The 17,026-nt window shown below is 48.0% G+C and overlaps 1 pseudogene; it reads left to right on the forward strand.

Moving 5' to 3' along the window:
* Positions 1-281: 281 nt before the first annotated feature.
* Positions 282-17,026, forward strand: part of LOC119283901 — a 31,168-nt pseudogene continuing 14,423 nt past the window's right edge.

The raw sequence follows: 17,026 nt of genomic DNA on the forward strand, positions 1-17,026 counted from the left end.
CGCCCCGGCGCCCCCCCAGCGCGCCGGGTTCGGTCTGGGTCCGCCGGCGCTGTTTTCGGCTCAGGCCGACGAAAATCGGGCTCCTGAGGGCGCGACTGGACCGTTTTTTCTGCGCCAGCGCAAAAAAAACGCTTGGGGAGGCCTTCAGGGGACGCGGCTGGAGATGCCCTTAAAGAACATAAAACTTGACGCAAGACCATAGCCAACGGTGACTTGTTCAGCTAATCTCGGGTTGCACCCGGACGCACATGTCAGTGGCCCCACGTCAGAGGAGCAGATGGATGGTCGATGTTCAAATCCTGTCACGGTGCATGATACGGTAGGAGCCAACGGCCTCGTGGCCGCTGGAGCCGGAAACCATCCACCTGACGCCCTGGCATCTCAAGTATATCACCGTGGTCGTGGAGCACATCCACGTCCCACCACCAGAGGACACGTCGACGTCGAGCGCCTGGCTTCTTCCTTTGTGGGCGCTGTTGGCTAGCTCTACCCCCTATGTCGGACGCGTTGCCGTCGCAGTAGCGCCTCACAGCCAGAGCCTCGCCATTTCTCTCTGCTGCAGCGGCGCCGGCGCGGAGTTCGTCCACGCGGTGGCACCGGGGGTCACTGTCGGACGTCATCGCCTCCCTCGTTGTTCCGTGGGTGATCTGGTCCTTCTTCCCGCTCGACGGGCTGCTCGGTGTGGATGCCGCTGCGGGCTCGCGCCCGGTCCTGGCGACGGAGGTTACCGAGCTCGCGGATGGCGTTTCCATCGCCGTGCCCATGAATCCACGGCGTTGCCGATGGGACGACATTCTGGCAGTTCTTCAACACCTGGTCCGAGCTAAGCCTGTGCCAACGCGGGCGCTGGCGACGATGTCATGATCTCTACGCCGTTGCCGGTGTTTAGCAGGTGTTTCCTCGGCAGCTGTTGCGCCTTCGCCATCCCTCTACCCATCGGCAAGCCGGAGGACGTGGTCGGCCAGCGTGTACACGTGTTCCCGCCAGTGCAGGAATGCTTCCTCCATTTCTCTGCGGCGAGTGTGAACTGTGAAGTTGCTCAGGGCAAAGGCGAACGCCGAGATGCCTACTCGCGCACCTGTGCCGCGCCGTGTGCCGAGCCCGGCGGCTCTCGCCGGACCAGGACACAACGTACATTGTCCTTGTGGGATTCCGTGGTCACGTCGATGGCACACCGGCATTCTACGTGGGCAATGCGGTGGGGTACGTCACCGCCAAGTCCGCAGCCGGCGACATCATGAGCAAGAGCCTAGGCAGGGCGGCATGGCTCCTAAACCGGACCGGGCCAGGACGTCCTACGACGGTAGAGAGCCAGACTGAATGGTTCGAGAGGCCAACTACACGTGGGGAGACCGTCCAGACGCTGATTTGATGCTTATGTGTATGAATACCGGAGTGGGTGGTCACTCAGCCTAGTTCAGCATTGTTACTGTGAACCATCAACCTGATGGGCTAGTGATCCCCGTGTTCTTGATGTCTCTCAAGCGTACCAGTGTTGAGCTACTAAAAGTTTCCGCCTTCACTCGACTTACTTGCCTCTCCTCTTCCATTCCTTAGGCTCCGCTTGGAATGGGTGTAAACTTTTACACCTGTATTTATTTTACACATGTAAAATACCGGTCACAGCTAATTTTCTGCTTGGAAACAAAACGACCAGTCCAGGTCTGTATTCTAAACCAGCCGGATACAAGCGAAAACGCTAATCCAAGCGGGCCCTAACCCTGTTTTATGTGATACCCAACACCATGTTTGCTTTACGCTACCTTTTATAACATGGTTTCAGACGTTCAGTACCATATCGTGCGTACAACAACGTTCATTATTTCTCTACCCCTCAAAAAAAAAAAGAGACACGTTCATTATTTCTCTCACGTGGCCATGGACGGGGCAACCAGAACCAGGGTGCATGTGGGACGTCTGAGAAAGGATAAAGAGAATGCAAATGACGTCGTTTAACATGACTTGTTACTTGTTAGTAACAGTTACTCTATAAATGTAACATGTCCATGTTTTCGACACCGTTTGATTTGTCGGTGGTGCCCATAATTGTTAAGCCACATTATTTGCATAGAAAATTTCCAATGTCAATTTAATTCTCTATATAAATGCGCTTCCAGGAGAAAAATAATTTTGAAATTTGTGTTACACTGTTACCTCACGCAGCCCCCGTCGCCTCCTCTCCCCAAAAAAGTTTAGGGTTCCTCCACCTCACGCCAGCAGAGAAAAATGATCTGAATGTAAATTTTATTATATTTTATGTTTGTTTTACTGCCATGATTGAAGATGAATAGATCATGAATTTCTTGCAAAAAAGGAGAAGTACATTTTAAATAAATGAGCTAGCACAGTGGCCCTGGGAAATACGAGGGCATCATCCTTAATGTGTTGAAACCATCTAAGAAATAAATTTATGATTCCACAAATAGTCATCCTATGCCACTGAGAATATATAACATGTATCGCGGACCAGTTTCAGGAGCCGATTCTTCTTCAGTTGTTCCTCACCGCCAGCTTCATCACAAACCAACCCGTAGGCACCATCGACCTCACGGCCATCGATTACTCCACATGGGAACGTATCTGGTGCACCAAGGCAATTGGTTCTACCGGACCCCGTTGCATATTCAAAAATATTAAAAACAATCCAAAAAAATAGTGTACCGACACAACCTCAATGTATCAATGTCACAAAAATTTAAATCAAAATACAAAAGATTGCTCAAGATACAAAAATGATAAATTTGACCTCAATGTGCTAATGGGCCAAACCTGAAGCCCAACTTGTGTTATGTATTATTCAGTGTCAAATCTGCTATTTTTGTATCTCGAGCAATGTTTCAAATATTAATTTAAATTTTTGTGACAACGTACATTAACGTTGTGTCAATGCACTAGATTTTTTTCCAGATTTTTTCAAATATTTTTAAATGTGTAACGGGCGACCGGTGCACCGGTAGCACAAATTGCCCCGGTGCACCAGATACATCCCCTACTCCACATGAGCCATCCCCGATCCTCCCTTTCTTGCTTGCACGGATCTTCAGCGACATCAGGCGTCTGATGCCTTCAAAGCAGAGTAGGAAAATGACGTGCACAGGAGAGCTGGGTAGCGAAGGCGAGGCGAAGGCATAGGAGAGCAGAATGGAAAAACATAAAAGAATACTAGTCGGGCAGCACAGTAAGTTATTCGTATATGCCCCATGCGAGAGCAGTAGAAGCAAATGGACGCAATCCTGCACGAAGCTACGCCGACTCGGCACCCAAAATGGCAGGCAGGCATCCCCCAAAATCTAAGAGGACACACACACAAACGAAAAAGGCTGGTCGAGTCTCGATGGCTCCTGCGACCCCGCGCTCGCCGGCGGCGGCGCCCCATTGATCTCCTTCCATCGGCCACCATTCTAGCCGGCGTGACCAGATCCGGGATGCTCTTCGCCTCCTCTCTCAGATGTACTCCTTCACCCCTCCAGGCTCTCGCTGAGCTGCCCATGGCCCTCGCGTCCGCGTCGTCGTCTCCGGCTCCGTCGGCCGCCTCGGCTGCTGCTGCCGCGCTGGCCGCGGCTGCACTTGCCGCCCGCAGGGCCGCCCCGGCAGCTGGTGGCCGTCTGTCCCGCGCCGGACTCCCGCCGAGGCCGGATGTGGCAGCATCTCCGACGGCGCCTTCCAGCTTGCGCTCCCTGCTGAGCCCCCGTCCAGCCGGCGTCGCCGCGTTGTCCGCCCTAGACGTCGCGCATACTGCTCCAGATCGTGCCCCTGGCCTGCTGGATGGAGGGCTTGGGTGTCTTCCATCCCCGGCCTGTGCTGACGCTGCTCCTGCCAGCGCCGCGCCGTCAACCCCGACTGCTGCTGTGGCACCGACGGCGGCCACTCCGGCACCACCAGCCGCCGCCCTTGCTGCCCTGGCCGCGGTTCCCTCTGTGGGCACCTCCGCCGGCTTGCTGCTGCCGCCCTCATCGTCAGCCCCTGTTCAGATGGACCTGGAAACAGAAGCTCTGCTGCGCCCCTCCTACGGGCAGCTGCGTGCCCCTGCCCAGGTGGATGGGGGGCTGGCTCCTCAAACGCTGTTGCTGCCTTCGATGCCGGTCGTGTCGGCGCTTGTGACAGATGTGGCAATAGGAGTGCAGGGAGCTCCCAATGCTCTGGCAGAGGTCCAGAGAAGTTGGGCTCTCCTCTGCTTGGTCCATCTTTAGTGTCGGCATGCAACGGCCTCTCTACTGCCACCGCCGCTATTGTAGCCGGGGCGGGCTGGGTGCATGTGGGTCGGGGGTGACGTTCCGGCCAACGAGCTCCCCCCGAGCCGTCGAGGGAAGGTCTCGAGCGTAGCCTCGCCTTCAAGCGTTGGGCTCGAGGAAGGTGCTTTCGTTGCCTCGAGCGTGGCCACCAAGTCAGTGCATGCCGTGATCCATTCAGATGCATTCGCTGTCATCGCCCTGGTCATCGGGAGAGGTTCTGTCGTGCTCGCTCTCCGGTTGCTCGTGACCGCTCTCCGGTCGCTCGCGGTGGCTCTCTGGTCACATGTGCTCCTCGTCAGCGGAGCCGCTCCCCGCCCGTCCAGCCTTGTCCTTCGCTGGCCAGGAGTTGGGTTGAGGTTGTGGGCCACTCGTCGTTGTGTGTGTCGGTGCCGCCAAGGTCTCAATCTGGGTGTTGCAAGGATTCCAATGTCTGCACCTCTTTGGTGTCTGCTTTGGAGTCGCAGCTTGCCCTGCTGCGCACGGAGCTCCTTCAGGAGGTTGAGCTGCTCTGCATTGAGCTTCGCGACGCTCTAGCCAAGTTTGAGGTTGCATCGGTTGTGCCTTTGCTGCCTGAGCTCCAGGTTGGTTCCATTGATGAGGATGCCGAATGTTGCTTTGGAGATTTTTCTCCTCGTGCTCTGCATGTGACGCCGCTTGTTCGTGGGAATGCGGTTATCACGGAGGTCGTAGCTCCAGTTCTGCAAATTATGCCTGAGTTGCTGGAGCTTTGTGGGGAATCATCTATGGTGTTACCGATGGAGTTGAGCGCATTGGAGTCCTTGGTGGTGGCCATGTCACCTTCACTACCACCGTCAGAGTCCTATCAGTCGCCCGCCATTCCGGGTTGTGGAGACTTGGTTGGTTCTGTCAATGCCTCATCTATGGCCATTGTGCATGTGGCGTCTTTGAATGGCGAGGTTGATGAGATAGGTATGTTGGCACCTAACTCTGAGGCTCTTTCATGTGACCAACTAGAGACGCCTGAGTCCATCGTGCCAGTGGTACCCGTGACTGATGATGTTGAGGCGGTTGGTGCGTTGGCGCCTGATCCTTCGGAGCCCAACCAGTCGCTCGCCTCTGTTGAGCGTGGAGGTTCCGATGTTGCAATCACCCACTCGCATGTGACCATTGGGCAGGTTTCTGTGCGTGACAAGTTCAATGAGATTCTCTTCGAAATAGAGCTTCACAGCTTGCTCAAACGTTTGGAGAGGGTGAGCCCTGGATCTGGCAAGGCGATTGTGGAGGAGGCTCTCAGGAGCGAAGGAAAGAAGAGTGACGCCACAAGAAAGGCTTCCGCAGCTGCTTGATGGATGGTTACCAGTCTCTTGGGTTGTCCTTATGGTCTGGCTTGTCTTCGTGGATTTGGTGGTGCCCGTGGTTTTCGGCAGAGTTACTCTCGTTGGGGTGTCTTCATGTTGTAACAGTGTGCGGGTTGGTGGACGTTAGGTGTTGGGTATGGTGGTCACTCTGTGAGTAGTCCACCTGTAGTTGGTCTGTATCGGTTTTCGCCTGGTTTTCCGTTAATTAACTGGGCAATTCTCTTCTGCTTAATTAATTGATAAGGCAAATCTTTTGCCTCCGTTTCGGAAAAAAATGGCAGGCATCATTGGTGGGAGTTCCATTTGTACAATTACCTTCCCAATTGGCGCATAATTCAACTGCAACCTACAAGTTAAGTAAACTATATAAAATATAAAATGGACGTCGAGTGAACTATTTGAAGAGACCAACTATCCAGATACAACTCGAAGTTAAATGAACTGTTTGAAACATAAAATCAAAGCTAAGTGAACTACTACCTCCATCCTGGTTATTGGTCCTCAATGTATTTTATGTTAAATTTTGACAAAAAATTTAACTAACAAAATATTAATGCATGTCATCAAAAATAGTATCATCAAAAACTATTTCAAATACGAATGCAATGATATATTTTTTGGTCACATACATTAACATTTTATTAGCTAAATCTTTAGTCAAAATTTGCAACAAAATATAATGAGGACCAATAAACCAGGACGGAGATAGTAACCAACTACAGGCCGGACTTTAAATGAACTACTTGAAAGATTCTTTTCTCAACCGTTTGCAAATCATTATGGCCATATTTTCCTTGATGAAAATCACTACCCATAGCTATGTCTTGACGACTTTCTTTCGATGAGATGAGACTGTTCATGATGGTCAACTACAACCAGAAGTTAAGCAAGCGACCCATTGCGCCATTGGCGTAGAGACAAACTGCAACCGTGAATTAAGTAGACTAGTACTTGAAACATAAAATGGGAGTTACATAAAAAATCTGAAATGGCCAACTGCATCCATAGGCTCAAAGAACAAACAATCAAAAAATTGATTTATTCAAAGAAGGTCTCTAGTGAATAATCTGAAAGTCGTTTTGTTCGCATTCTTTTGTATCTGACATGTATGTTTATATTTAACAACGACAAACAACAATGATTATTGCTCATACCCTCCTCTGGCCGACCAGGTCATCCCAACGGATGAATCAATCGAATGGTCGCACCGTCTACGATCCACGCCTTGAACTATCAGAACAGAGTACTCCTACTCGGAACAACTGAGGCGACCTGTGAATTAGCACATGGTAATTAGTAAATTAACATGTGATCTAATCCTATTCCTAACACCCGTGTCACCGTCCAGCTCTTCTTCCTTTTCGCGCACCCTCGGTCGACCATGCTGCTCCACACGTCTCCCCCGGCCACGATGCCTTTCCCCAGCACGCTCGCTCCTTACCCCTCGTCCTCTACAGCTCAAGCTATCTGATGTCCCGCCGCTAGCACACGCTACGTCGAGCGTGTGCATGCTAGAATTCCCTTTTTAGAGGACTTGGATAATATTGTAGCAAGCAGGCACAATACAAAGCCATGTTTAATGATCTTGTAGCTTAGCTTCGTGTGGGGGCAAAATTCAGGCATTGATTTTAATGTCATGTGTATGAGTACCGAAGTGGGTGGTTACTCAACCTAGTCCAAAATTGTCACCATCAATAATCAAACAATCAAACAAGCGATCCGCGAGAATCTGATGTCTCTCAAGCCTACCAGGGTTGAGCTGCTAAAATTTTCGGCCTTCAAACAATGTTTTTGTCTCTCCTCTTCCATTCATTCATCTCTTTAAGTAGTACTCTCTCCCTAAAGAAATATAAAAGTGTTTAGATCACTATTGTAGTAATCTAAAGGATCTTATATTTCTTTACAAAGGGAGTATACGGTAGCCAACATCATATTTGCTCTATACCACCTTTTATAACATCGTTTTGGTACCATCTCGCTTGTACAAGATAATTTTATTTCTCTCTATCGTGGCCATGGATAGGGCATCCAGAGAGCATGTGGCACATCTGAGAAAATATAAAGAGAGTACAAATGCCATCATTTAACTGTAGTTGGTAGAAATTACTACTCTACAAATGTAACATGTGCATGTTCAACTATATCTCTTAGGGCCTAACCTGCCTCCACACCATTTGATTTGTCAGAGGCCCCCATAATTATTATAGCCACAATATTTACATCAAAATTTCTCAATGTCAATTTAGCTCTCTGTATAAATGTTCTTTCAGGAGAAATGACATTTGAAAAAACCGAACTAGTACTGTGTCCCTTGTAAATGTGAGGTCATCATCCTTGATGTGTTAAAAATGTCTGAGAAACAAATTTATGATTTCACAAATATTCATATTATGCCACCACCCATTGCAACCACAACGGTGACCTCTATTGACTTTGACATTGACGTTCGATGTCAACATGGATGACACACACAATGTGTTTGATGAAATGCCCTCAAGGTTTGTAATTTTTATTTTTGTCTCTTTTATTGGTAATTTACAGAATGCACAGTGATTGTGATTTTTGTGTGATTATAGTTTTATGCATTTGAGCAATTGTAGGCATAAATTATTGTAGTTTTCTTTAGCAGCACATTTGTGTACATGCAATCCATGAACATAGATGTTATCTCTTTGTCCAATCCATTCAGGTGCTGATAAAGATGCTCTTGAGGTTAAACCTAATCCTTGTACAAAGACAAAATGGTTTATGGTTGGCCAATAATTTGGTAAAAGAAAATGAAGCCTCTTGGTTACAACATGATCACAACATAATGAGTTACTCAATGATCATTGTGGAGCACTTTTACCAAAATGTGAAAAGGAGCTCGCACCGATCATTTAATTCACTTTTTCAATGATAGACTTCAGCTCAAGAGTGTTGCAACCGGCGGGTGGGTGGGTGGGTGGGTGGGGTTAGTTCATCGCGTTGATCATTCCCCATGAAATTGGAGTGACGGCTAATGATCTAATTAGTCAAATATGGTCAGATAATGGATTTATATTTTCATATGAAATATTTCAACCTTATTTGCCATGAATTGTTCAAAATGACATAGTAAGTACAACCATGAGTTCTGCAAGCAAAGAGAACAGAAGAACAAGGTGTTTCCTATGTCACATTTTTGTTAATGGTCCACAATGAGAAGTGGGAAAGGAGAAGCAATGATCATCATCCACTAAAGAAGAGGTCAAGCGAGGCGTCATCGCTAGTTTAACACTGAGTAAGTCAGTGAGCAAGATGAGGAGGAGGATGGTCGAAGTACCACTACAAACTCAATAACACCACCAAAAAAGCGTTTGGGAAGGAAGAAATAAAAAAGTGAAAAAAGGATATGGTGTTGCGCTCCAGTTTAATGCATGATCACACCAAAGAGGGAGATGTGCTCAGAGGAATCAAGACAAGGAATTAAAGTGGTTGGAGGTCAAGGGCATGGTGGAGCATAAGGTGGCGTATGAGGAGCGTAAGGTGACAATTGAAGAGAAGTTGAGGATCTCGGGAAATAAGCTCTTTGCGAAGATATGGAGCAAGCAGAATAGAAATTCATGTTCATGGACAACATTGGGCCGGATGAAACACATTGAGTATATGTGGAATCAATGCATGTGCAAGCATCAAGGGTGTGAGGGAGTCGGATTAGAGATGGGACTACAAATGCTCTATGCTTGAGCCCTATGTTACATGTTTGAATTTACATTTGGAAATTGCAGATTTGAAATGATGTTGAATTATTTGCGGTAGAGACATAATGTTTTGACTTGGCGATGTGAAACTGAAGATTTTATAGTGTTTATATGCACATGCATAGAGAGCAGCATAAGAGAATGGATTATTATGGACAAGTTACTCGAACTGCAAAAGCACATCCCCCGATAATCTGAAAAGGATATTGGGATAACTCAGTATACCACCTTATTAGGATCAGATATCGGGGGCGGTGTCCTAATATTTTCTATAGACATTTAAATCGTTTGAGAGAAGTGACCATTTCAATCCTCAACTTTTGCCCTAGTCTAATTTACAACCCCAAACTTTCATACCGTCTACATTACAACTCCGAACTGGCAAAACTAGTCAGAATCAACCCTCCCCTCCCTGTTGACGGTTTTGACCCATTGACCATCCAGTCAACATGTCCAGTTAGCAAGCCATGTGAACAATTTTTTTTTCAAAATTTCCAGAAAAAAAATCCGTAAAATATATTTACAAAAAACTCTGAAATAAAAAATATTTGTGTAAAATTTCAAAAATAAAAATATAAAAATATAAAAAGGAAAAAATATGTCAAATAAAAATGAAGATGTTAAAAAATCATTTTAATCAAAATTTTCAACCCAATTTGTTCTTCAAATTTGGTCAAAAAATAAATCCAAACAATCAAGAAAACAATACTAAGCATCTGGAAAAGTTTTTGAACTTTTTTAATTTTACATATTTTTCAGAATTATGATATTTTTCTCTCCAGAAAATGACCCTAAACTTTATTTTTGAATGTAATTGTTTTATTTTATAGAGATTTTATATTTTCAGGATTCTTTCCATTTTACAGATTATTTTGAATATTTTCTAGAATTTTTTGCTGACGTGGCTTGCTGACGGGATGGTCCATGGGTCCCCGGTCATCAGGGAGGTTAGGGTTGAATCCTGGCTGGTTTGAAGAGTTCAAGGTTGTAATGTAGATGTCATTGGAGTTTGGGGTTCTAAATTAGACTAGGGCAAAAGTTGAGGTAGTGGCTCAGAGCCAGAGCCTCGCCATTTCCCTCCGCTGCAGCGGTGAGGGCGTCGAGTTCGTCCACGCCGTGGCACCGGGCATCACCGTCGCGGACGTCACAGCCTCTGCTAGTCGTTCCACGAGTGGTCTGGTCCATCCTCCCCCTCTACAGCAGGGTTAAAAATTTCAACGAAATTTCGCATATTTCAGTGGGGTTCGAAATATTATCAACACCAAAATTTTGATGAAGATTCAAACAGATTTTCAAATGAATTTAAATTATTTTAGAATTCACTAAAATTAAGCTAGATTTGAAATCATAAAATCCGAAATAATTTCTGAAATATGCGAAATTTCTGAAAATTCGCATATTTCAATTGGCTCCGAAATTATTTTGTTTTTAAAATTAAAACCTTGCTCTATAGGCTGCTCGGTGCGGACGCCGCTGTGGGCTCGCGGCCGGTCGTGGCAGCGCAGGTCACCGAGCTCGCTGACGGCATCTTGATCGCCGTGTCGATGAACCACGGCTTAGCCGACGGGACGGCATTCTGGCAGTTCTTCAACACCTGGTCCGAGCTAAGCCATGCCAACAACGCCGGCGCTGGCTACGATGTAATGATCTCCACGTCGTTGCCCGTGTTCGACAGGAGTTTTCTCGGCAGCTGTTGGGCCGTCCCATCGCTCTTCCCTTCTGCATCTGGAGGATGTCACCGCCGGGCAATGCTGTGGGGGAAAGTCACCGCCAAGTCCACCGCCCACGATATCGTCGACAAGGGCCTGGGCAGGGCGGCATGGCTCCTGAACAGGACCGTTGCATTGTTTGACGAAGCCAGCGCTAGGGACAAGCTAGCGTCCTGGTCCCAGGAGCCTAGCTTCAATTGCCTGCCCGCGCTATTGGTGGCCGCTGCCATGGGCATGATCACAGGACAAGCAAGCATTGTAGAACCTAGAGCGGGCATGATCACGGGGATGAACATTGTAGAATCTAGAGCGCGGCCACAAAGTTCACTGGGGCAAGAAAGCAACCTTAGTACAAAGCCAAGTTCACTGATCTCGCAGGTCAGCTGCATGTGGGAAGATCGTCAAGGCACGAATCTGACGCTGATATGCACTAAAATCGGCCGGAGCGGGTGGTTACTCAGCATATTTAATCATTGCCACTGTCAACCATATGGGGATAGCAAGTGATCCTCGGATTTCTGATGCCTCTCAAGCCTACCAGAGTTTAGCGGCGAAAAAATTTCCTTCACTCAACCTGTTTATTTTCTCTTTCATTGCCTCCTCTATTTCGAATATTCATAAAACTAGTAGCCAACGCCATGTTTGATCTATGCTAGCTTTTATAGCTTGGTTTGGGTAACATGTCGTGTGTACAATGATGTGTATTATTTCTCTGCCGTGGCCATGGACAGGGAGCCAAGGACCATTTTTAATTTCTCCTCTGAGAAAGATAAATACACATGGCACCATTTACGAGTAGTTGGTAGTAATAGTTACTTTGAAAATGTAACATGCCCACGATTCGTCCAAATATCTTATGGCGTAATGTGCTTCCCATGCCATGTTGCCTCGTCATGAAGTCGGAGCTGCCGTGGAGGGGCCTTGGTAGTGATGATGACATGAGATGGATGGCCTACTGCGGGCCTGGTTGACGTGAGCTCTCCTTTTTTCTCCCACAATGTTCATCACTAGAGTCAGAGTTGTCTGGTCACTAGCACGGGTGGCTGACTGTTTGGCATGGATCGGTATGGGTTCCAGCATTTGCTGCGGCGACAGCTTCGTCGGTTGTCGTGTAGGGTGAAGTCAGGAGTCGATGGCTCATGGAGGAGTGATGACGATGGCGCTGAATGGCAACCTCGATGATGATCTTCTTATCTCGATGGTGTGTTTGGGCTTCATGTGGGTAGCCAAGTTGGTTGTGTGGCCCGGTTTGTGAGTGTTTATGATGGTTTTCATGTGTTTTTTTCGTTTGTTAACCGGGCAATTCTTTTCTTGTTTATTAATGAGATGAGGCAAAGATTTTGCCTTCATTTCAAAAATAAGACAATATGGGATATACATCAAAGAAGGAGCACATTTATCCACTTTTGCTTCGGTACAATAGGTAAATTTTCATGAGTTGCTGTCCTTATCATTTCAGCTTCATCGTCACCTTACTTTTTCTTGGTTGAAGTTTAAAGCGCATGACAACTTAATTTGCTGCACGGGAGAAGGGTTGGCCAGAAGTAGTCGAGGCAAAAAAGTAGGCTCATTTCTGTGTCACTTGGTGTATGAGAAGTGATACTACTGATTGAACTTTTTTGTTATGCAATAGGTAATTCTGTGGCGTTTGTTTGTATCACGAAGTGTCATGGGTATTACCTATCAGATTGAGTCCACCTCCCGCGATATCGTCGACAAGGGCCTGGGCTGGGCGGCATGGCTCCTGAACCTGACCGTTGCGTCGTTTGACGAAGCCAGCGCTATCACTAGCTCGCGTCCTGGCCCCAGCAGCCTAGCTTCATGTGCCTTCCCGCGCTCTTGGCGGCCGCTGCCACGGGCACGATCACGGGAAGCTCGCCCCGGTTCAATGTGTACGGGAATGACTTTGGGTGGGCGTGCCAGTGGCCGTTCGGAGCAGCCCTGGGAACAAGGTGGATTGGAAGTCAACGGTGTACGAAGGCCGAGGTGGCGGAGGAAGCATAGTTGCCATGTTTCCGGTACGGTGGGAACGAGGAACGGGAACAGGGGACGAGAGTCGGAGGATGGAAAAAATAGGGTACAACGGGGGTATACATCTCTAGAATGATTTTTCTAAAGCAGAAACACGATCCAATCAATTTCGGTACGATGAATCCGGTACGGTACCATGGAACGAGGAACGTGAATCTGTACTAGTTGGTCATCTCCCATCAATCCATGAAGACTAAAATAAATCATCTCCTTCCCAATGGCAAATTTATTAGCAGCCTTGGAGTAATTGGAGAGCAGAACGAGGAGTTATTTAGGGGAGTGGAAAAGAATGGGGCAGAGAGTAAAACGAGGAGTTCGTGATTGATATGACTGACCTTTTGCTTACTCGATCGATTCAAGAACCAAGATTGTCGAGTCGCCGAACCTGAATCGACGATCCGGCTGCGGAAACGCCGAATCCGCATGGAATCTTACCGAATCGACCCTCATTCCCGAATCTGATTCTGGGTCGATGAATCCGGATCGAGGGACGGCCCACTGTTCCCCGTTTCCGGCTACTATGGGAGGGAGCATGGCGCTGGAGGTGTGCCTCAGCCCGGAGGCCCTCGCTAGGCTCATCGCCAACGAGGAGTTCATGGGTGCAGCCACTACTGCTGAATAATGACTGACCGTGTCTCTCTTTTGCAGCAAAAAAGTGTATGTTCATCGAGGCATGTATCTGATGCTGATATGCATCAAAACCGGCCGAAGCCGGTGGTTACTCAGCATAGTTCATCATTGCCTCTGTGAACCCATTGGGGGGTCGCAATTGATCCTCTGATTTCTGATGCCTCTCAAGCCTACCAGAGTTTAGCCGCTAGAAAATTGCCTTCACTCAACCTGTTTATTTTCTCTTTCATTGCTTCCTCTATTTTGACTATTCAGAGAAGTAGTAGCCAACGCCATGTGTTGATCTATGCTATGTTTTATAGCTTGTTTTGGGTAACAAGTCGTGTGTACAGGGATGTGTATTATATCTCTGTGGTGGCCATGGACAGGGAGCCAAGGAGCATGTTTAATTGCTCGTCCGAGAAAGATAGATACACATGGCACCGTTTTAAGAGTAGTAGTTGGTTCGCAAAGAAAAGAAAAGGAGTTGTAAGTAGTAATAGTTACTTTGAAAATGTAACATGCCACGTTCGTCCAAATCTCTTAGGGTGTAATGTGCTTCCCATGCCTTGTTGCCTTGTCATGAAGTCGGAGCTGCCGTGAAGGGGCCTTGGTAGTGATGATGACATGAGATGGATGGCCTACTGCAGGGTCTGGTCGGCGTCAGCTCTGCTTTTTTCTCCTACAATGTTCACTACTAGAGTTAGGGCTGTCTGGTTGCTAGCATGGCTGGCTGACTGTTTGGCATGGGTTCCAGCATCTGTGTGGCGACAACTTCATCGGTGGTAGTCTAGGGTGAAGTCAGGAGTCGCTGGCTCGTGGAAGAGCGACGATGATGGCGCTGAATGGCAGCCATGATGATATTCTTTTCTCGGTGGTGTGTTTGGGCTTCATGTGGGTAGCCAAGTACATATGCACTTCTTGATAAAATTACTTCTCTTATGCAGGTTATCTACAAATGTATCGGGACTCTTTATTTATGGTCCTCCTTACTACACATGGAGAATCGAGACCTATTTACGGTGGTGTGTACATAATTAGAGGCTACGGCGAGGGATATTTTTACCCAACATAGGTGGCAGTATGATCTTAGGATTGACCCCTTCCATTGTAGGCATTATACGGACTCCACATGTTTCTTTGTATTTCGCGTTTTTATTTTTCGTTTATGTGAAAGGATTTTTTTTGGTTGTGTGCATATTAGTTGTGCAGAGCCGGTATAATACTTAAATCTTTTAAGTAATAAAAAGCCCCTTTGAAAAATGTGGGTAGAGTTGGCTTGTGCGGCCCGGTTTGTGGACGTTTGTGATGGTTTTTGTCTGTTTTTTCGTTTGTTAACCGGACAATTCTCTTCTATTTTATTAACGAGATGAGGCAAAGATTTTGCTCCGTTTTAAAAATAAGACAATACAGGATATACAGGAAAGAAGGAGCAAATTTATCTAGATATAATATATTATGTTTATCAAGTCTATAATCCAATGGGGGATAATGTTTAATGAGTTGCTGCCCTTATCATTTCAGCTTCATCGTCACCTTAATTTTGCTTGGTTGAAGTTTAAAGCCTATGCCAAATTAATTTATTGCACGGGAGAAGGGTTGGCCAGAAGTAGTTGAGGCAAAAAAGTAGGCTCATTTCTGTGTCACTTGGTGTATGAGAAGTGATACTACTGATTGAACTTCTTTGTTATGCAATAGGTAATTCGATGGCGTACGTTTGTATCACACAGTGTCGTGGGTATTCCCTATCAGATTGAGTCACCACCAATGTGTCGTCCAGCATATTGAGTCACGCAATGTCGCACCAATGGCATGAGCTCAAGGCGAAGGCGATTGCCCAGATGCCCATCTCCGGCCGACACCACTATCACCATCTCCTCACTGTAGGCCCTACTCGTGCGCCTGTGGCACGCCGCGCCTTGTGCTGAGCCTAGCGGTTCACACCAGACCAAGACTCTAGGAGACATCATACATTGTCCTTGTGGTATTCCGTGGTCGTGTTGCTGGCATACTGGCATCCTACGCAGGGTAAAGCAGCAGGGAACGTCAGCGCCAAGTCCACTGCCGGCAATATCGTGGGCAAGGGCCTGGGCTGGGCGACCTGGCTCCTGAACCGTGGTGTCATGCGACAAACTCAGCACTAGGGACAAGTTTGCATTGTGGCCCCATGAGCCTAGCTTCAATTGCCTGCCCGCATTCGTGGCCGCCGTTCCGACGGGGACATTCACAAGGACACTACCGGAACAGGGCCCTATGCCGACGGCCATATCTATGCCGACGGCCCCCGTCGGCCTTGTCTGTGCTATGCCGACAGCCATATCCAGGCTGTCGGCGTAATAAAGCCGTCGGGCTATTCAGACCTATGCCGACGGCCCCCGCCGGCCCAGAACGGCCGTCGGCTTACCCAAACTTACGCCTACAGCTACCGTCGGCATATATCGGCCGTCGGCATAGTTGCGGGCCCGGGGATCCCGCCGTGACGTGCGTCCAACGGCGTCCGATCTATGCCGACGGCCGAGGCGGGAGGCCGTCGGCATAGATGCCCTAACCACGTCATCGATCCGAGGCGCACCGACCACCACTTATGCCGACGGCTGCCGTCGGCATAGATGCCACATCACCGATCCGCGGCGCGCCGGCCATCTGCCCTATGCCATAGTTTTTTTTCTTTTTTTCTTTTTTTCTTTTTTTCTTTTTTTCATAGCTATATTTTTTTCATAGTTTTTTTTTCTTTTTTTACCACATCATCGATCTTTTTATCATAGTTCCCTTATCCAGTTCCCGGTCACCCCCTCCACTCGTTAGTTTTTTTTTCTTTTTTTTTCATAGCTATATTTTATGTTTTCTTAAATATTATTATTTGACTAACTTACATATAGTACGTGTTAATAAGCATACATACATTATTTTTCGGTTCTGTACACAGCGGTGTGACCCGCCTCACGAGCGGTGCCACCGCTAGCCGGCACCTGGAATGGGGAACAACCGCATCGGGTCTATACGAAGGGGACTTTGCTCCCAAGTGTTTATATATATATCGGATGACCTACCACAACCGGGTGGTGTTGTGGCATGTCCGAAGAGGCGGCACGCGTCTCCGGTGTGTGGCCTCCCTCATGGACGGCGCCACCGGCAGCACCTCGAGGGGGGAAACTGCCGCGTCGGTTCTACACGGAGTGGATGTAGCTGTGGTTTTGGCCCGGATGTTGCTCCCGGGTGTCCCTATGGGCCGACCTGACACAACCGGGTGGAGAGCTCCACTGGTCAAAGCCCGTCCGTGGGAAGTCAAAGGGCTAGATCTCGTGGTCAACCGCTCCAGGGTTAGGCGGGACGGGGGCCCTGGGGGGTAGCAATGCCACCGGAGCATCGTACCGGGCCCTCATACATGCGGGGTGGTGTTGTGG

Source organism: Triticum dicoccoides, chromosome 4A (assembly GCF_002162155.2).
Source record: "Triticum dicoccoides isolate Atlit2015 ecotype Zavitan chromosome 4A, WEW_v2.0, whole genome shotgun sequence".
In the NCBI taxonomy this organism is placed as follows: Eukaryota; Viridiplantae; Streptophyta; class Magnoliopsida; order Poales; family Poaceae; genus Triticum; species Triticum dicoccoides.